Source organism: Saimiri boliviensis, chromosome 14 (genome assembly GCF_048565385.1).
Source record: "Saimiri boliviensis isolate mSaiBol1 chromosome 14, mSaiBol1.pri, whole genome shotgun sequence".
In the NCBI taxonomy this organism is placed as follows: domain Eukaryota; kingdom Metazoa; phylum Chordata; class Mammalia; order Primates; family Cebidae; genus Saimiri; species Saimiri boliviensis.
In genome coordinates this window covers 43,783,542-43,805,333 of record NC_133462.1, presented here as the reverse complement: position 1 = coordinate 43,805,333, position 21,792 = coordinate 43,783,542, and the positions used below count along the sequence as shown (strand labels likewise).

The window sequence follows — 21,792 nt, the reverse complement described above, 5'->3', positions numbered from 1 at the left end:
AGACAGGATTTCGCTCTGTTGCCCAGGCTGGAGTGCATAGCTCACTACAGCCTCAACTTCCTAAGCTTCCAAGCAATCCTCCTGCCTCAGCCTCCCAAGCAGCTTGGAACACAGGTGTGCACCACCACATCTCGCTTTTTATAATTTTTTGTAAAGATAGACTATGTTACCCAGGCTGATCTTGAACCCCTGGGCTCAAGCAATCCTCCCAACTCAGCCTCCCAAAGTTCTGGGATTACAGTGTGAGCCACGACACCCAGTCAATACTAATATTAATATATAATATCAGCAGTGATTCCAGCAATAACAGTGATAACCAGGACCACCACTCACCCAGGTCACAGCCTTGTAGTCCATCCCAACCTGTTCAATGACCCTAGGGAGTGATTCCTATCCCATGTGACACACAAAGAAACATAAACAGGTTCCATGTTTTGCTCAAAGTTCACACAGAAAGAAAGTCACACAGTGGCTAAGAAGGTATTCCAAATCAATGCCTCGCCATGCCACAATGCTCCCTACATTCCAGAAGGTTCTGGGAGTTTCTAGAAGGTTCCAGAGGATTCCAGAGCCTTCCACAACACACCCTCTTTCACTTCTTACATATCTTACTCCCCCAAGTCCCACTTCCTCAAAGCAGGACAGAATTGTCCAACTACTGGGCTCCCACCTGCATCTTCACCTTATTCATTGTATCAAGATAGCACTTTCCTAAATTACCTGGGGCTGGCAAGACCTAAATCAAAGACATGACCTGCTCAGCAGTCCCAGATGTGGAGGAACTCAAACCCCAGGGCCAGAATCTCTTAGAACCAGTCAGTGTCCACAGCTCTACTGGGCTTGACCCACAGTGGAGCTCAGCAGTCCCAGATGTGGAGGAACTCAAACCCCAGGGCCAGAATCTCTTAAAACAGAACGAGTCAGTGTCCACAGCTCTATTGGGCTTGGCCCACAGCAGAGAAAGATGAGGCACTCACAGGGAGAAAACCAGGACCATCTTCACACAGTCTATTGGAGACTGTCAGCCAGGCATGGAGGCTTATGCTTGTAATCCCAAGGCTTTGGGAGGCCAAGGCAGGCAGATCACCTGAGCTCAGGAGTTCAAGACCAGCCTGGCCAAAATAGTGAAATCCTGTCTCTACTAAAAATAGAAAAATTAGCCGGGCATGGTGGTGGGTGCCTGTAGGAACCCCAGATACTTGGGAGGCTGAGACAGGAGAATCGCTTGAACCCAGGGGGAGGAAGCTGCAGTGAGCCGAGATTGTGCCACTGCACTCCTGCCTGGGCGACAGAGCGAGACTCCGTCTCAAAATACACACACACACACACACACACACACACACACACACACTCTATGTGAAAAAGAATAAGCATGTACTCTTTCCCTCCTACTCCAAAAAAAAAAAAAAAAAAAGACTGTCAACTGGGCGCAGCAGTTCATGCCTATAATCCCAGCACCTTTGGCTTAAGCCCAGGAGTTTGAGACCAGCCTGGGCAACATAGTAAGACCATGTTTTTGGGGGGTTTTTGTGTGTGTGTGTGTGATGGAGTCTGCTTTGTCGCCCAGGTTGGAGTGCAGTGGTGCGATCTCAGCTCACTGTAACCTCCACCTCCCAGGTTCAAGCAATTCTCCTGCCTCAGCCTCCCCAGTAGCTGGGACTACAGGTGCATGCCACCACGCCTGGCTAACTTTTTGTATTTTTAGTAGAGACGGAGAGTTTCACTCCATTAGCCAGGATAGTCTCAATCTCCTAACTTCATGATCTGCCTGCCTTGGCCTCCCAAAGTGCTGGGATTACAGACATGAACAACCTCTCCTGGCCGGCCTCCAGCTCGTGGACTCAAGCCATCCTCCCACCTCGGCCTCCCAAAGTGCTGGGATCAGTAGCATGAGCTGCTGCACCAGGCAAGAACTTTCCTGCGGTGTTTGTGTGGACGTACACTTTCATTTCCCTTAGGTGTTTACCGAGGAGGGGACTCAGAGGGTCAGGTGGAAACGCGGAGTGTAACCATTTCAGGGACTGCCAGGCTGTTTCCTCTGCAGGTGTACCACGTTACATTCCCAGCAGGGACACCTGAGGGTTCCAATGTCTCCACATCCCCATGAGCCCTTGTGATTGTTTTTAAATTCTGGCCATCCTAGTGGGTGTGCAGTGGTATCGCACAATGGCTTCGATCGGCATTTCCCTGACAACTGGCACAGAGCACGTTTTCCAGTGAAACTGATAGCTCTTGTCCCTTTGTTTCTGTTTTTGTTTGACACGGGGTCTTGCTCTGTTGCCCAGGCTAGAGGGCAGGGGCGTGATCTTGGCTCATGGCAACCTCCACCTCTGGGTTCAAGCAATTCTCCTGCCTCAGCCTACCGAGTAGCTGGGATTACAGGTATGCGCCACCACGCCCAGCTAATTTTGTAGTTTTAGTAGAGATGGGATTTCTCCATGTTAGTCCGGCTGGTCTCGAACTCCTGACCTCAGGTGATCCACCCACCCTGGCCTCTCAAAGTGCTGGGATTACAGGCGTTGAGTCACGTACCCGGCCAAGACCGCCATGGCTATGCTTTTAAAAAAAAGACCATTTTCCCCAGAATATCTGCTAGAGACCTCCACACATTTTTCGTGGTCTTTACCTGCTCAGGAGGTAGGAGCCTCTTCTACAGATGAAGCAAACAAAAGTGACGCTCAGGCCAAAGAAGGTGTGAGCTCCCACAAGGACGGGCAGAGGGGAGGTGCGTGGGAGCCTGGCAATTTCAAGGTGTCACTGAAGCACAAGGTGACATCAGACAGCGAGAAGACACGGGGGAGCCCCTCCGCCGGAGCAGGAGGAGATTGTGAAAACTGGTACTGAGGGCATTCCAGGTGATGAGGAAAACAAAAGAGAGACCCTGGAGGAGGAGGAGGAGGGAGGGAGGGAGGGAAATGAACTGAGCTGTGAAAAAAAACCCTCCTGGGGCTGACCAGCTCTTGCATGGGGACAGGCCAGCTTGGGCAGAGACGGGCTTGCTGCTGGGAGGCGTCTGAGCAGAAACAAGAGCTCCTGCCCGGGCTGGCTGGGGAGCCGGTGGACAGGGTCAGACAGAGGAGCTAAAACCCTCCTTTCGGCCCCAAGGGGCTGCACTACAGAAGCGACGTCAAATGGACAAAAATCCCACCAGGCACAGAAGCGCAGCCAGTAAGTCTATGGACTTAAAAACAAATGATGGGGCCGGGCACAGCGGGTCACACCTGCCACCCCAGCACTTTGGCAGGTGGATCACAAGGTCAGGAGTTTGAGACCATCCTGGCCAACATGGTGAAACCTCGTCTCTACTAAAAACACAAAAACTAGCCGGGTGTGGTGGCACACGCCTGTAGTCTCAGCTACTTGGGAGGCTGAGGCAGGAGAATCGCTTGAACCTGGGAGGCGGAGGCTGCAGTGAGCCGAGATCGTGCCATTGCACTCCAGCCTGGGGCGAGAGTGAAGACTCCAACTCAAAAAAAAAAAAAAAAAAGATGCTGGACCTTGAAATGCCCACTCCTAGGGGTGTGTACCCAAGACAAAGGAAACCTATGTGTCTGGACGGGCGCAGTGGCTCACACCTGTAATCCCAGCGCTTTGGGAGGCCGAGGTGGGTGGATCACGAGGTGAGGAGATTGAGACCATTCTGGCCAACATGGTGCAACCTCCGCCTCCCGGGTTCAAGCGATTCTCTTGCCTCAGCCTCCCGAGTAACTGGGATTACAGGTGCCCGCCACCATGCCAAGCTAATTTTTGAATTTTTAGTAGAGATGGGGTTTCACCATCTTGGGCAGGCTGGTCTTGAACTCCTGACCTTGTGATCCACCTGCCTCAGCCTCCCAAAGTGCTGGGATCACAGGCGTGAGTCATCACGCCTGGCTGTATGATCCCATTTCTGAGAAATGTCCAGAACAGGCCAATCCACAAAGACAGGAGGGGATGTGTGGGTGACGGGTGCTGGGGGAGGGGGTGGAAGATTATGGCTAATGAGGATGGGGCTGCTTCTTTGGGGTGATGGAATGTTCTAATATATTTTTTTCCTTTTTAGACAAGGTCTCATTCTGTTGCCCATGCTGGAGTACAGTGGTGCAATCACCACTCACTGTAGCCTCAACCTCCTGAGACTCAGTCAATCCTCCTGCCTCAGCCTCCCAAGTAGTTGGAACTACAGATACATACCACCATCCCTGGCTTGTTGTTCATTTTTTTGTGGAGATGGAGTCTCACTATGTTGCCTGGGCTGGTCTCGAACTCCTGGGCTCAAACGATCTACCTCAACCGCCCAAAGTGCTGGGATTACAGGCATGAGCTACTGCATCCCACCTGTTCTAAATCTGATGGCAGCGAAGGTTACACAACTCTGTAAATACATTAAAAACCACTGAACTGTGTGCCTAAATGATGCATTACGTGGCATGTGAATTACATCTCTATAAAACTGTTAAAAAAAAAAAACTCAGCTGGGCATAGAAGCAACCCACACAAATAGTGATAGAAAAAAAATAATAGTTCATAGAACCTCCTAGAACAAAGCCCATTGAAAGGCTTTTTTAAAAATATGTACATACAGAGTCTCGCTCTGTCACCCACACTAAAATGCGGTGGTGCGACCTCGGCTCACTGCAACCTCTTCCTCCCAAGGTTCAAGAGATTTTCCTGCCTCAGCCTCCCGAGTAGCTGGAATTACCGGCACCTGCCACCATGCCCGGCTAATTTTTTGTATTTTTTTTCCTAAAGACAAGGTTTCAGCATGTTAGCCAAGCTGGTCTCAAACTCCTGACCTCAAGTGATCTGCCCTCCTCAGCCTCCCAAAGTGCTGGGATCACAGGCGTGAGCCCCTGTGCCCAGTGCCCACTGAAAGGCTTTTGAAGAACACAAGGAGGAATTTCATTTTGGGCTCCTCTTCCGTCTACGACGGCCACTGGCCGTCCAGTGCTGCCTGACCCCAACTTAGGCGTCTGATTTTTCACAGGGATTCATGAGGTCAGCTTCATCACACCCATTTCACAGAGGACAAGACTGAGGCTCAGCATCCTCCTTCCCTCCCCGTTGCTCCCTCCCTCTTCCTGCCTGCCTCCTCCAGTCAATAACCCTTCAAGGGATAGAAACCCCTGTGAAAATCCTCACGCCTCGCCACAACCCCTCTAGGGATGTGTTGCCTCTCACCTGGTCTCCTGAAATCCCCTCCTTCCCGCCTCTCTACTGACACTCTCTCCCGTCATCCCACTAACCCTGATGAAAAGCCACCCAGAGACAATGCAATCCAGGCCGGGCGGGGTGGCTCATGCCTGTAATCCCAGCACTTTGGGAGGCCGAGGTGGGCAGATCACCTGAGGGCAGGAGTTCGAGACCAGCCTGGCCAACAGGGTGAAACCCCGTCTCCACTAAAAATACAAAAATTAGCCAGGTGTGGTGGTGGGTGCCTGGAATCCCAGCTACTCGGGAGGCTGAGGCGGGAGAATCACTTGAACCCAGGAGGCAGAGGTTGCTGTGGGCTGAGATTGTGCCACCGCACTCCAGACTGGTTGACAGAGCAAGACTCTGTCTCAAAAAAAAAAAGTAGGATGGGGGTGCCAGGGGCTGGGAAAGGGGCTGGGGAGTGAGTATTTCATGGTGACAGAGTTTCAGTTTGAGAAGATGAGAAAATTCTGGAAAGGATAAGACCCTGCCTCAAAGAAAAAAAAGGGAAGGAAACAGAACGAAGTGGGTGAGAGAGGAAGCAGCGGAGAGGGGCAGGGTGGGAAGTGACAAGGCCCCGTCCGGCCTGTGCCAAGTGTCCAACCCCCAGTAACATCCGTGCCCGCTGCGTCTCCTCCTCCCCCCGAGATGAGGGCCTGGCGTGCAGGGGACTGCCTTGAACACCCACCCACACCCTGCCCTTGTTTGCCCAGTGAAAAGAGGCCTTGGCAAAACAAAGGGCACTATTCAGTGTCCCCAAGAGAGGAGCGCCCCCATCCCGGCCCACTTTCACTTTCCAGGGTGCGCTCCACCCCTACCTCGGCCCCCCAGCCCCCCATCCTGCTTTCCAGCAGTACTCTGCTTTTACCAGACACTCCATCAGCACGTGAGCACGGAGCCAGGGCGTCACCTCGATCCCAAAGGCCGGAGGTCGGAAAGTGCCAGCGGACCGGCAGCTTCCCAGCCGTGTGTGATCTCTGTCTTAGCCGTGCCCTCGGATCCAAATCTCCCCCCTCCCTTTTTTTTTTTTTTGAGACAGAGTCTCACTCTGTCACCCTGGCTGGAGTGCAGGAGCGCGATCTCGGCTCACTGCAACCTCTGCCTCCCGGGTTCAAGTGATTCTCATGCCCCAGCCTCCCGAGTAGCTGGGATTACAGGTGCCTGCCACCACCTGTAATAAATTAGCCTGGCTACTTGTTGTATTTTTAGTAGAGATGGGGTTTCACCATGTTGGCCAGGCTGGTCTTGAACTCCTGGCCTCAAGTGATCCACCCGCGTTGGCCTCCTAAAGCGCAGGGATTACAGGCATGAGCCACCGCACCCGGCATCCTCACTCCTTTTTAAAAATGTTTTATCTCAGGCAAAGCTGCATTTAACACCCCGGCCAGGCGTCTGCTTTCTGCAGTCTCCAACACCGGGATCCCAGCCAGCCCCTCAACACCCTGGGGACCGGCAGGACGCATATGTCTCTAATCAGAAGGGAAACGTCTCTCCCAGACGCTCTTCAGTGTTTGCAGCCAAGATGGGGAAGACGATGCGTTTCCAACCCCTGAACCAATCCCAAAGAGCAGAGCCTTTGTGCAGTGGGGTTAGGAGAAAGTTTACTTTTTTTTTTTTTTGAGACAGATTCTCACTCTTTAGCCAGGCACCAGGCTGGAGTGCAATGGCACGATCCTGGCTCACTGAAGCCTCCGCCTCCTGGATTCAAGTGATTCTCCTGCCTCATCCTCCCAAGTAGCTGGGACCACAGGCATGCGCCACCGTGTCCAGGTAATTTTTGTATTTTAGTAGAGACGGGGTTTCACCGTGTTGGCCAGAATGGTCTCCATCTCTTGACCTCATGCTCTGCCCACCTCAGCCTCCCAAAGTGCTGGGATTATCGGCATGAGCCACCATGCCTGGCCCTTTTTTCTTTTTCTTTTTAATTTTGGTTGAGACAACGTCTGGCTCTATCGCCCATGCCGGAGTGCAGGGGCATGATCTTGGCTCACTGTAGCCTCGATTTCCTGGGCTCAAGCGATCCTCCTGCCTGAGCCCCCTGAATAGCTGGGATTACAGGCATGTACCACTAGACCCAGCTAATAATTCTTGTCTTTTTGGAGAGATAGTATCTTACTATGTTGCCCAGGCTGGTCTCAAGCTCCTGGGCTCAAGCAATCCTCCCATCTTGGCCTCCCAAAGTGCCCGGGTTACAGGAGTGAGCCACCAGACTGGCCAAGAAGTTTAAATGATGATGCAAAGATTAAAAGGAAAGTTTCCGGGTCAAAGGATAGAGAGTCTCAGTACCAGTGTTCCGGGGAGGTGGGGAGGTCCCACAGCAAGAATGGCCTCAGAGTAGCTGGTGGGTGGACTAAGGCCACCTGGGCTGGGAGAACCAGGTTAACATCACCAGTAGGAAGTCATGAGGGTCTCGAGGACCCGATGGGAGAGACCAACAGAGCACCTAACCCCTACGTGCTCTTTCCCAAAACCCATAACCCCGGTCTGAGTACGAGAGAAACATCTGACAAACCTAGACCAGAGGCGCGGCGGCTCACGCCTGTAATCCCAGCACTGTGGAAGGCCGAGGCGGGTGGATCACGAGGTCAAGAGATCGAGACCATCCTGGTCAACATGGTGAAGCCCTGTCTCTACTAAAAATACAAAAAATTAGCTGGGCATGGTGGCGCGTGCCTGTAATCCCACCTAGTCGGGAGGCTGAGGCAGGAGAATTGCCGGAACCCAGGAGGCGGAGGTTGCGGTGAGCCGAGATCGCGCCACTGCACTCCAGCCTGGTGACAGAGCGAGACTCCGTCTCAAAAAAAGAAAGAAATGCTGGGGTTACAGGTGTGAGCCACTGCGCCCGGCCTGGACAGTGAAACTAAACGAGGATATTGCAATGGGGAACACATACCATTACACACTTCTCCAAACCCTCAGAGTCTTCTACACTAAGAGGGAACTCCAACAGAGACTCGGGACTCTGGGTGACAGTGATGTGTCAATGTGGGTTCATCTATTGTGATTATAACAAACGCACCGCTCAGGTGTAGGGTGCTGGCAGTGGGGGAGGCAGGGCGTGTGGGCTGTGGGGGTTGTATTAGAACCTTCTGTTCTTACCGCTCAATTTTGCTGCAAACCTAAAATAGCTCTAAAAAAAATAAAGTCTATTTAAAAACCCTAATGTATCTTTGTCCTTTGATGCAATCACAGAATCATAAAACCTTAGTAGAAATGGTTTAGGCTGGGCTCGGGGGCTCATGCCCATAATCTCAGCACTTTAGGAGGAAGAGCCCTGAGGATTGCTTGCGCTCCAGAGCTGGAGACCACCCTGGGCAGCATGGCGAGAGCCCACCTCTACTAAAAATGGAAAAATTAGCCAGGCGTGGTGTTACATGCTTATGGTCCCGGCTACTCAGGAGGCTGAGGCGGGAGGATCGCTTGAGCCCTAGGAGGCAGAAGTTGAAGTGAGCCAAGACTGTACCACTATATTCCGGCCTGAGCAACAGAGCAAAACTGTCTCAAAAAAAAAATTAAAATTAAAAAATAAATAGGCCGGGCGCGGTGGCTCAAGCCTGTAATCCCAGCACTTTGGGAGGCCGAGGTGGGTGGATCACGAGGTCGAGAGATCTAGACCATCCTGGTCAACATGGTGAAACCCCGTCTCTACTAAAAATACAAAACATTAGCTGGGCATGGTGGCACGTGCCTGTAATCCCAGCTACTCAGGAGGCTGAGGCAGGAGAATTGCCTGAACCCAGGAGGCGGAGGTTGCGGTGAGCCGAGATCACGCCATTGCACTCCAGCCTGGGTAACAAGAGTGAAACTCCGTCTCAAAAAAAAATAATAATAAATAAATAAATAAATAAATAAATAAATAAAAGGGAAAAAGCCAGGCTTAGTGGCTCAACGTCTGTAATCCCAGCACTTTGTGAGGCCGAGGTGGGAGGATCGCTTGAAGTCAGGAGTTTGAGAACAGCCTGGCCAACATGGTGAAACCCCATCTCTACTAAAAATAGAAAAATTAGCCAGGCATGGTGGCACATGCCTGTAATCCCAGCTACTTGAGAGTATGAGGCAGGAGAATCCCTTGAATACGGGAGGCAAAGGTTGTAGTGAGCCAAGATCACACCATTGCACTCCAGCCTGGGCAACAAGAGCGAAACTCTGTCTCAAAAAAAAATAGGCCAAGAACAGTGGCTTGTGCGTGTAATCCCGGCACTTTGGGAGGCCAAGGTGGGTGGATCACGAGGTCAGGAGATCGAGACCATCCTGGCTAACACAGTGAAATCCCGTCTCTACTAAAAATACAAAAAATTAGCCAGGTTTGGTGGCGTGCGCCTATAGTCCCAGCTACTCAGGGGACAGGCAGGAAAATCGCTTGAACCTGGGAGGTAGAGGTTGCAGTGAGCCGAGATCACACCACTGCACTCCAGCCTGGGCAGCAGAGCAAGACTCCAATCTCAAAAAAAAAAAAAACAAAAAAGAGGATGGAAATTTCCATGGACACCCAGGGAAAAGGCCTTTTGTGATGACAGAGGCAGAAATCGGATCAATGAGGCTATAAGCCAAGGACTCCTGGAGCCCCCGGAGGGTGGGAGAGGCAAGAAGCCTCTGGAGGGAGTGCAGCCCTGCCCATACCTTGATTTCACACTTCTGGTCTCCAGAACCATGAGACAATACATTTCTGTTACTTTAGCCACCAGGTCTGGGGTCATTCACGATGGCAGCCCCGGGCCCCTCCTATAACTAGGCACTGGCAAGGCTGGCGACGTCCAGGCCTTACTTTCTGAGCACTCTCAAGCCACCGCTGTCTCTGTGCCCAGCAGACCGTGCCAAGACATTTGCATTTGAACTTGGCTGGATTCACCTCTGCTCTTCGTTTCCTCCTGGCTTTTTGTCCATCAAGTTAGGAAGTTGGTTTTCTGTGTGTGTGTGTGTGTGTGTGTGTGTGTTTTTTGAGTCAGAGTCGGGCTCTGTTGCCCAGGCTGGCGTGCAGTGGCGCAATCTCAGCTCACTGCAACGTCCGCCTCCCAGGTTCAAACAATCCTCCTGCCTCAGCCTCACGAGTAGCTGGGATTACAGGCACGCGCCACCATGCCTGGCTAATTTTTCTATTTTTAGTAGAGATGGGGTTTTACCACGTTAGCCAGTCTGGTCTCGAACGCCTGACCTCAGGTGATTGACCTACCTCAGCCTCCCAAAGTGCTGCAATCACAGGCATGAGCCACTGTGTCCAGCCAGGAGTCTTTTTTAAAAGACCAGGGCAAAAGTCAAAAGAACAATGAAATGCAGCGTGGTGACTCACCCCTGTAATCTCAGAACTTCAGGGGGCAGAGGTGGACAAATTGCTTGAGCCTGGGAGTTCAAGACCAGCTTGGACAACATCTAAAGACCCCACCTCTACAAAAGATAGAAAAATTAGCCAGGTGTGATGGTACATGCTTATAGTCTCAGCTATTTGGGAGGCCGAGGCAGGAGGATCACTTGAGCCTTGGAGTTCAAGGCTGCAGTGAGCTGTGATTGTGTCACTGCATACCAGCCTGGGTGACATAGTGAACCCCTATCTCATTAAAAAGAAAAGTAGATTTGGCTAGGCGTGGTGGCTCATGTCTGTAATCCCAGCACTTTGGGAGGCTGAGCTATGTGGCTCACCTGAGGTCAGGAGTTCGAGGCCAGTCTGACCAACGTGGAGAAAGCCCCATCTCTATTAAAGAAAAAAAAAGAAAGAAAAGCTAACTTTCAGCCAGGCACAGTGGCTCACACCTGTAATCCCAACACTTTTGGGAGTCCAAAGCAGGTGGATCACTTGAGCTCAGGAGTTCAAGACCAACCCAGGCAACACAGTGTGACTCCGTCTCTACAAAAATTAGCTGGATGTGGTGACATATGCCTGTAGTGTCAGCTACTGGAGGTTGAGGCAGGAGGATCGCTTGAGCCCACGAGTTTGAGATCATCTAAGCAACATAGCAATACCCCATCTCACAAAAATAATTTTTAAAAAATAGCTGGACATAGTGATACGTGCCTATAGTCCCAGCTACTCAGGAGGTGAAAGTTCTGCTTGAACCCAGGAGGCGCAGGGTGCAGTAAGCTGAGATCGTGCCACTGAACTCCAGCCTGGGTGACAGAGCGAGACCGTGTCTTTAAAAAAAAGGCCTTCAGCCCCGAGCGCTGTCAGCCCCTCAGACTTTCAGCTCGGAAGGCTGTTGCCCTTTAAAAAAAAAGAAAAGAAAAGTTGACTTTCAACTAATCAACGTACACCAAAAGTAATCTTTTTTTACTTTACTATCCTCCAAGGAGTAACTGTACAGAAATTCCAAAAAGGTGGCACTTTCTGCAAACCAGGGTCTCTCCCCTGGGCGATTTGGATGTCGGGCCCTGGACCATTCTCGGGGCTGCAGCCGTGCTGGGCAGTGCAGGGTGCTGAGCAGCGTCCCTGGCCTCCACCCACTCCATGCCAGGGGCACCCCCTCCCCTCACGACAGCCACAAACGTCCCCAGACCTTACCCAGTGTCCCCTGAGGGCCAGAATCGCACCCAGGGACAAGCTCTGATTTAGGGCATGACTGGACATGAGACACACAGCCCCAGATAAGTGTGCCAAGGGTTAAAGAACGAACACGTACATCCCGTGCCCCCCAAGTCTAATCAAATGCCACCTCCTCTTGCAGGCTCTCAGAGGTCAAGGCCCCTGTCTTCATTTTGTAACCCCACCACCCAGCACCACATCAGCCACTTAATGCTGTGTTATGAACGTTAATAAACGTCTGTAAAATAAATGACTCTGACCCTGAAATGCCAATGTCTCTGTGCCTACGAAATCTCGGTGGTTGGAGGATAAAATTCTCTTCCTTCTGTCTCTTGGGCCGGGTTACTTGGGAGATGGTCAGGTGGGGTAAGCGCGGGGGATTTGGGTCAGAAATGTAAAGCCTGTTTGGAATGGCTGACACCATTTTCGGAGGAATCTACATTTTGGGGAGATTTTCTTTTGTTGCTTTTTTTTGTTTTTTTGGGTTACGGAATAGCATTAAACTAGTTCAACCATAGCTTTTAGGGGAATAAAAAACAGTGTTAAAGGATCTCTTCTATCATGGCCTGATACAGAGCAGTGGTTCTGAACCCCAGAGGACTGCGGACAACGTCTGCATTTATCTGTGGCCGTCACGACTCAGGGGTGCTCCTGGCACGGAGGGGGTGGGGGCAGGGACGTTGCTCAGCACCCCGCAGTGCTCGGGATGGCCCCAGCCCAGAAAATAATCCCATCCCCCTATCTGCAGGGCCAAGAGGGAGCCAAGACATAATTTGGGAAAAAATCAGGTCTGTTTCCTGATCACACGGAACACCTGAATAAACTCCTGGTGGGGCGGACGGTGTGAACCAGCGGGTCCTCAGCTCCTGGGACGCTCCTCTCTCCCTCCCCACTCAGGGTGTGGATTTCAGTGTGTGCAGCCTCCTGGGACCTCAGCACGGCAGAGGATCATGGGACGCAGAGTCTCTTGGGGGTCTGTGGAATCCTCTAACCCTGGGGTGATCACCCAGGGGGGTCCCACGCCCAGAAGGAAGGTCCTGCTGGAGCTGGAGAAAATGGGACACTGGGCCATGTCTGGGGCGTTTGTGTTTCTCTCAGGACCACAGGTGCTCCTGGCATGGAGTGGGTGGGGGCAGGGACGCTGCTCAGCACCCCGCAGTGCCCAGGACGCCACCCAAGAAAATGACCCGACTCACGCCATCAGCCTAGGCAATATAGGGAGACCTCCATGTTTACAAAATAAAAGGTGTTTATTTATTTATTTATTTTTGAGACAGAGTCTTACTCTGTTACCCAAGCTGGAGTGCAGTGGTGCGATCTCGGCTCACTGCAACCTCTGCCTCCCGGGTTCAAGCAATTCTCCTGCCTCAGCCTCCCGAGTAGCTGAGACTACAGGCGCATGCCACCACGCCCGGCTAACTTTTGTATTTTAGTAGAGATGGGGGTCTCACTATGTTGGCCAGGATGGTCTTGATCTCTTGACCTCGTGATCCGCCCGCCTCGGCCTCCCAAAGTGCTGGGATGACAGGCATGAGCCACCAGGCCCAGTCTACAAAAAAAAAGTTTTAATTAACTGGGCGTGGTGGCCTGCATCTGCAGTCCCAGCCACTCTGGGAGGCTGAGGTGGGAGGATCGCTTCAGCTGGTATACCAGGCTGAGAAAATGTGTGGTGAGTGGCATAGGGAAACGCAGCCCCCTCTGTCTACCCGCCAAGATGGGCCACACGCCACCAATCCGCTCCCTGGCAGACGTGTATTCTACTCAGAGCTCCTCTTGGCCTCCCGTCTGGACCTTCCTCGGCCTCCCTCTGCCCCCGGACGACTTCTTATCGGCCCTGCAGCTACACAGCTCCCAGAGCACGCAGGCCCCAGGCCCCCACCTCTGTGCCACCCTGGGCTCAGGCCCCTCTGACCCGGGCTGCCATCTCTGCGGCCCCCACACCAGCGCACAGACGCCTCATTCACGTGGCGCTCCCAGGGCCTGGCACCAGTTCTGAGGCTTAAAATAGGCACACAACGGGCCTTTGTTGGCTAGAGGAAGGAAGGAAGGAGCGTTTCAGACAAAAGAGACAGCAGCGGCTGCGTCCAGGAAACCCAGGGGCACAAGGGAGGGGGACGGAGCCACGGCGGGGGCACTTGGAAGGATCAGGGGGCAGGGCCGGGTCACATAGGACCCTGAAGACCCCATGAGGAGCTGGGGGTGCCGTCATGAGAGTACTGACTTGCTAGGGGCTGGGAAGTGACCATCCGATCAGTGCCCAGGAAGCTTACTAGGAAGGTCCTGCTGGAGCCGGAGAAACCAGAGGCCACTTTGTCACCTCAGAGGCTCCCGCCAGGGAAGATGAGGCTCTCCGCTCAAGAGGGAGCACTGGGATGGGAAAGAAAGCAGACAGAAGGGGCCTGGCGCGGTGGCTCACGCCTGTCATCCCAGCACTTTGGGAGGTGGAGGTGGGCGGATCACCTGAGGTCAGGAGCTCGAGACCAGCCTGACCAACATGGAGAAACCCCGTCTCTACTAAAAATACAAAAACTAGCTGGGTCTGGTGGTGCATGCCTGTAATCCCAGCTACTCGGGAAACTGAGGCAGGAGAATCGCTGGAACTCGGGAGGCGGAGGTTGCAGTGAGCTGAGATCGCACCACTGCACTCCAGCCTGGGCGACAGAGTGAGACTCCATCACAAAAAAAGAAAGAAAAAGGAAAGGAAAGGAAAAAAGGAAGGAAGGAAGAAAAGAAAGAAAGAAAGAGAAGGAAAGAAGGAAAAGAAAGCAGACGGAAGAGGCTGGGCGAGGTGGCTCACACCTGTAATCTCAGCACTTTGGGAGGCCGAGGCAGGCAGATCACCTGAGGTCAGTAGTTCAAGACCATCCTGAACGACACGGAGAAGCCTCGTCTCTACTAAAATACAAAATTCGCTGGGTGTGATGGTGTGTGCCTCTAATCCCAGCACCACTGCACTCCAGCCCGGGTGACAGAGTGAGACTCCGTCAAAAAAAAAAAAGGAAAGAAAGAGAAAGAGAGAGAGAAAGGAAGGAAGGGAGGGAGGGAGGGAGACAGGGAGGAAGACAGGAAGGCAGGCAGGCAGCTGAACAAACACCCCGAGTTTCCGTGCAGTGGGCCGCCTGTGCCCAGGAAAAAGCCATTTACATGCCAGCTCTCGCTTCATCGCCCAAAGGCAGAAGCAGCCACGTGTGTATTGCTGGATGGACGGACGGATCAGCGATCAGCGCGGGCGGCCCATCCACGCTCCAGAAGCCGACTCAGCCCTGAAAAGGAGCGAGGCTCCGACGCAGGCCACGGCGTGGACGCACCTTGAGGACGTCTGATGAGTGAGAGACACCAGACACCAAAGGCCACACAGTGTGACCCATTTCTTTGAAACGTCTAGGACAGGCCAGTCCAGAGACAGGAGGGAGATGAGCCCCCGCTCATGGGGACCAGGGATTTTACTGGGTGATGGAATTTTTGTTTGTTTGTTTGTTTTGTGAGACGGAGTCTCACTGTGTTCCCCAGGCTGGAGTGCAATGGTGCGATCTCAACCTCGGCCTCACGGCAACCTTCGCCTCCCAGGTTCAAGTGATTCTCCTGCCTCAGCCTCCCCGACTAGCTGGGTTTTCAGGTGCCCACCACCACGCCTGGCTAATTTTTGTGTTTTTAGTAGAGATGAAAAATATTGTATTTTTACCCTGTTGGCCAGGCTGGTCCGCTGACCTCCGCCCACCTAGGCCTCCCAAAGTGCTGGGATTAAGCCCTTTCAGAAAAGAATGTTCTGAAAGGGGCTTATAGGGATGTTTGCACAACCGATAAACTTATTTAAAAGATGAAATTGTATCCTTAAAAGGACTGAATTTTATGAAGTGTAAGTTATACCTCCTTTTTGTTTTTTTGAGACAGAGTATCACTCCATCACCAGGCGCCAGGCTGGAGTGCAGTGGTGCGATCTCGGCTCACTGCAACCTCCGCCTCCCGGGTTCAAGCAATTCTCCTGCCTCAGCCTCCCAAGTAGCTGGGACTACAGGTGCACGTCACCAGGCCAAGCTAATTTTTGTATTTTTAGTAGAGATGCGGTTTCACCATGTTGGCCAGGCTGGTCTGGAACTCCTGACCTTGTGATCCGCCCACCTCGGCCTCCCAAAGTGCTGGGATTACAGGCGTGAGCCACCGCGCCCGGCCTATACCTCCACTTTCATAATAAAAAGCAGTAGGACTTTTCCATTTGTGAGGTTCAAGTAACTGTTTGTGGAAGCGCCTCAGAGCTGATGAACGAACCCCACCACCCGCCCATGTCAGGAGCGGATGAGAGGGAAGAACCACACAGAGAGCGTGGCCCACTCATGCCGCAGGATGAGGGAGGAGGAGGAGGACGGGAGTGACCCCTCGGGAGCCGCTGTGTGACAGAGGACAGGCCAACCCATCTCCTTAGCTCTCACACTCGCCGGTAAGGTCTCCTAGGTGACATAAACCACGAACACTTTTCTCTAACCCTTAAGAGACAGAGGCCAGGCCAAAGAGTGCATGTGTAAAAAGCAGTGACAAGTGAAGTCAAGAAATGTCACTGAGCAGGGGAGGGCGCCAATTTGCCAAGGACGCCCATTTGCAGAAGTCAGCCACAAAAGGACAAGGCGTCCGGGCGCAGTGCCTCACGCCTGCCATCCCAGCACTGTGGGAGGCCGAGGCGGGTGGACCACCTCAGGTCAGGAGTTCGAGACCAGCCTGGCCAACAGGGTGAGACCCCGTCTTTACTGAAAATACAAAAATTAGCCATGCGTGGTGGCGAGTGCGTGTAGTCCCAGCTACTTGGGAGGCTGAGGCAGGAGAATTGCTTGAACCTGGAAGGCAGAGGTTGCAGTGAGCCGAGATTGTGCCACTGCACTCCAGCCTGGGCAATGGAATGAGACCATGTCTCAAAAGGACAGGCCAGGTGTGGTGGCTCAGGCATATAATCAGAGCACTTTGGGAGGCCAAGGTAGGTGGATCACCTGAGGTCATCGTCTCAGTCCCCTGTAAAAGGCACCAGCCACTGGCCAGGCTCAGCCTATAATCCCAGCGCTTTGGGAGGTCGAGGCGGGTAGATCTCCTGGGGTCAGGAGTTCAAGACCAGCCTGGCCAACATGGTGAAATCCCATCCCTACTAAAATTACAAAACTTAGCCAGGTGTGGTGACGTGCGCCTGTAATCCCAGCTACTCAGGAGGCTGAGGCAGGAGAATCGCTTGAGCCTGGGAGGTGGAGGCTGCAGTGAGCCAAAATGGCGTCACTGCACTCCAGCCTGGGCAACAGAGGGAGACTCTGTCTCAAAGAAAAAAAAAAAAAAAAGCACCAGCTCCCAAGCCCACAGGAGACCAGGCACAACCTTCTTGTAAGAAACCGCAAAGCGTCTTCGAAAATACAAATGACGCAGCGGCTGTGATTTTAAAGCCCATTGCTGTTTCCACATGCGACTGAAAAAAATCCAAACACCGTCTTGAATGAAGAAAGGAGTGTTTTTACGCTACTACTCGGCGAACAAGAAAAATGCCTCCATTCAGTAAACACGAAGCTGAATTGTCTGTGCGTGAGGGTAATTCTGTTTAGTTCTCTCTGCCGTCAAACAATGGGGGCCCAGGGTTTACTAAGCGTGAAACAAGAACAGAAAATAGCGGTGTTGGTCAAAGATGCTTTCTAAATAAAGCTCCTCTGTGAGATCCAGACGCACCTGCAGAAATCCAGCTTCGTTGGAAGCTTCATGTTCCACGTTAAAACCAGGAAAGCACATTGCAAACTCTGACACCTTCCAGTGCCTGTAACTGACAAGCTCATCCCACCTTCTAAATCAGCATTAAGTGTTCAAAAGCCACACAAAAGACCCACGTCAAAATGAGTAGGCATTTCTTTTTTTTTTTTTTTGAGATGGAGTTTTGCTCCTGTTGCCCAGGCTGGAGTGCAGTGGCATGATCTCGGCTCACCGCAACCTCCACCTCCTGGGTTCAAGTGCTTCTTCTGCCTCAGCCTCCCAAGTAGCTAGGACTACAGGTGTGTGCCATCATGCCCAGCTAATTTTTGTATTTTTAGTAGAGACGGAGTTTCACGATATTAGCCAGGCTGGTCTCGAACTCCTGACCTCAAGTGATCCACCCACCTCAGCCTCCCAAAGTGCTGGGATTATAGGCACAAGCCACCTCGCCTGGCCTGGAGGTGAGGTCTTTAAGGGAGAAAATAAATCAGTTTTGTCTATAACAAGGGTGCCCCACTGGAGTGTTTCTGTCCCCACCAGACACTGGGTGATATCTGGTGACATCTGTGTTTGTCACAATGCGGGGAGCTCCTGGCATGGAATAGTGGAGGCCAGGGACACTGCTGAGCACCCTGCAGTGCCCGGAAGGCCCCACCCCAGAGAACAACCAGACCCCAAACGTCCACAGTGCTGGGATGGAGACACCCAAATCCATCCCACGAGCTCAAGGTGTAAACTCACAAATTTTGAGCGTGTAATCACAGCCTGATGTGGTTCCTTATGGGGTACCCCTAAATCAGAATGACCCAGGCAGGCTTCTCTTAAACACGTGCATTTGTTCCTTGATGAGCCTTGAGAATCTCCTGCCACCAGGTGTGCACAGAGTCTTCTTCCTTTTCAGGTTTTTACTTACTTTCAATAACATGGAGACAGGTTGGGCACGGTGACTCACGCCTGTAATCCCAGCACTTTTGGAGGCCGAGGCAGGTGGATCACCTGAGGTCAGGAATTCGAAAGCAGCCTGGCCAACATAGGGAAACCTTGTCTCTACTAAAAATACAAAAATTAGCCAGGCATGGTGGCGCACGCCTGTAGTCCCAGCTACTTGGGAGGTGGAGGCAGAGAAATCCCTTGAACCCGGGAGGCAGAGGTTGCAGTGAGCCGAGACGGCACCACTGCACTCCAGCCTGGGCGACAGAGCGAGACTCTGTCTCAAAATAATAATAACAGTAATAACAAGGAGACATATTTTTGTTGTTGTTGCAGATTCTTTTTTTTTAGACAGAGTCTCACTCTATCTCCCAGGCTGGAGTGCAGTGGTGCCGTCTCGGCTCACTGCAATCTCTGCCTCCTGGGTTCAAGAGATTCTCCTGTCTCAGCCTCCTGAGTAGCTGGGATTACAGGTGCCTGCCCCACGCCTGGCTAATTTTTGTATTTGAGCTCCTGACCTCAGGTGATCCACCTGCCTCGGCCTCCCAAAGCGCTGGGATGACAGGTGTGAGCCACTACAACCAGCCAAGCTGATTCTCTTTTAAAGTTTCTGAGGTGACCCTGCTGTGTGCGCATAAGGTTGCAGGACTCGACTCAGGTTCCAGTCACCTCCTTTCCCCTCCTCTGTGACAACCCAGTCATTCTGCTCCTCCACCTCAAACCCACCCCAAGAAATAACTAGATTGAGTACATGATGCTCCACGCTTCAGAGACCCCCACTATGTGCTAAGAAACACTCAGTGCGTACATTCCGTAAGTTCACCCCAAGAGGCACGTGCTATTGTTTTTATTATTCCGGCTTTGCGGCGGAGTAGACGGGGACTCCAAAAGTTGATACGGCCCACCCAGCATGGAGAGGCAGGGTCAGAACACACAGGCGCATCTCCCAGAGCCCCACAACGCTCCATCAAGGCAGGACAGCAGCATCCCACGAGGAGAACACGTTTGTGAACTTGGCATTTGCCTCGCTGACACCTAGCAACCGTGTGAAGACGCTTCGCTGGGGATCCGCTGCCTCTGTTCATCAAGCCTGTCTTCCACCACCCACCTCCCAGGCCCTAGCAACCCCCGTTCCCCAGGAAAAATACAGTGCCACCCACGTCGCTCAATATCACCATCCCAAAAACTCCCACTTCAGTTCCTGAAAAATTCAGTCACCGACAGGAGACTTTCTCCTTCCTGAAGCATTCTCCTTGGCACCCTATATCCTAGAAATAAACCTCAAAAAGTATTCCGAACTCCCGTCTCCTTCAGCTCGCTGTTCCCGAGGGGTTCTGCCCCGTGCCCAGTTCTAGGGCAAACAATTAACATCTCCCCCAAAAGCAGAGGGGTGAGTTCTCTCTAAACTCCTTTTAACTGGATCCGACCTGAGACACCCCCTCACCCTGTTTTCCTCCTGATTAGATGATAGCTGGCAAAACACCTGGGACCTCACCCCCCCTTCTCACCATCCCCCCCCAACTTCCTTCTCCCTGAAACCCCTCCAGCCCACACACACGCAAGCTCCCAATTTCCCCTGATAGCCCCCACGTCCCTTCTGGAACGAGCCTGACCCCACCTGTATGCTCACCCCAACTTTGTCCTTCTGCCCCGTTGCAGCTAATCCTAACCCCGGGCCATCAATCAACGGCCCCCCCATCTCCACCAGCCACATTCCTCAGTCCTCTCCCCAGACAACCAGACAACCTCAGCCTCTAATTCCTTCTGCAGCCCCTTCTCCAACAACCCCACTTCAAACTCCATCCCCAGCCCCCTCCCCAGCTAACTCGTACCTCCAATCCCACCCCAAGCCCCCTCCCCAGCTAACCTCGACCTGAGATTCTAGCCCCCTCCCCAGCAAACTCAAGACCTCCAATTCCAGCCCAGCTCCTCCCTAGTTAACCTGGACCTGCAACTACAGCCACCTCCCCAGCTAACTCAGACCTCCGAACCCACCTCTAGCACCCCCTCAGCTAACCTTAACACGCCACTCCAGCCCCCTCGCCAGATAACTTAGACCTCCAAAATCACCCCCAGACCCCTCCTCAGCTAAAGACCTCCAATCCCACCTCCAGCCCCCACCAGCTAACCTGGACCTGCAACTCCGGCCCCCTCCCCAGCTACCCCTCATGCCCAAGTGCAGTCTCAATCCCCAGCCCAGCCCTTCCCCAGCTAACCTCAACCCCCAAGCGCAGCCCCGTCCCCAATTCCAGCCCCAACCTCCAAGTGAAGCGCGGGTCCCCAGCCCCCTCCTCAGCGGACCCCGACCCCCAACTCGGTCCGCACCCAAATGGGAGCCGTCCCACTCCCCTCTCCCGGACGCCGGACGCGCCCTCAGCTCCCTCGCCGCGCGGATCGCGTGAGCTCCTTACCTGCGCTCGGGCCCCGCGGCCGCCTCTGCCCCGCCGCGCAGCCGAACCCGCCGCCCCGGCCCGCGAGCGCTCGCTCCCCTCTGCGGGGGCGGGGCCGACACTCGGCGGGGCGGGCCCTGGCGTCCCCGCACGACCAATCGCGAGCCCTGGCGGCGGGAGGCCGGAGCGGGGGCGGGGCGCGGGGCAGGCAGCGGGGTAGGCTGCGCCCAGGCGAGCGGGGCGGGGCTCCAGGCGCGGGCGGGGCCGAGGGCGGGGCGAGGAGCGCCTTTCCAAGGGTGACTTCGTGACGTCAGGGAAGCGCGAGGCGGTTCCTGAGTTCGAATCCCGCGCTCGGGGAGCGGGTGCGACTCCTGCAGGCCAGCTCCGGGGTCTCATTCGCGGGGGAAGAATGACAGTGATCATCACTGCTGCTCCGCTTTCTTGAAGATTTTATAGACTCCCTCGCGTGGAACACCTGCGTAAAGCCAGAAGGCACGATTATTATCCCGGTTTTATAGAGGTAGAAGCTGGGCCTCAGCGAGGTGAGACCTAATGGCGTTTGCCCAAGCCCGTCTTATCATTTCCAAGGTTTTTCAGTTTCTGAACTCATGGGCCTGGATCTTAAAACACACATTCTTGGGCCCCAACCGAAATGAAATGATACAGAATCCTGTAGGGAACTGGACCCTGGAATCGGCGTTTTGTTTTGTTTTTGACACAGGGTCTCACTCAATTGCCAGCATGGAGTGCAGTGGTGCAACCACAGCTCACTGCAGCTTTGAACTCCCAGGCTCAAGCAGTCCTTCCGCCTCAGCCTCCCGGGTAGGTGGGGCCACAGGCACACACCACCACACCCGGCTAACTTTTTTTTTTTTTTTTTTTTTTTTTTTTTTATTGAGATGGAGACTTGCTCTGTCACCTAGGCTGGAGTGCAGTGGCATGATCTCGGCTCACTGCAACCTCCATCTCCCAAGCTCAAGTGATTCTTCTGCCTCAGCCTCCTGAGCAGCTGCGACTACAGGTGCCCACCACCACACCGAGCTAATTTTTGTATTATTAGTAGAGACAGAATTTCACCAT

The 21,792-nt window shown here is 53.2% G+C and overlaps 1 protein-coding gene across 1 annotated transcript in view; it reads right to left on the bottom strand.

Annotated features, from left to right (window-relative positions):
* The window catches only part of GNG7 (G protein subunit gamma 7), a 183,687-nt gene extending 162,870 nt beyond the window's left edge, over positions 1–20,817 (bottom strand). Inside the window, exon 1 of the mRNA XM_039466196.2 lies at positions 20,734–20,817. The gene's annotated coding sequence lies outside the window, so the exon portion shown is untranslated. The remainder of the gene's footprint in view (positions 1–20,733) is intronic.
* Positions 20,818–21,792: the final 975 nt, after the last annotated feature.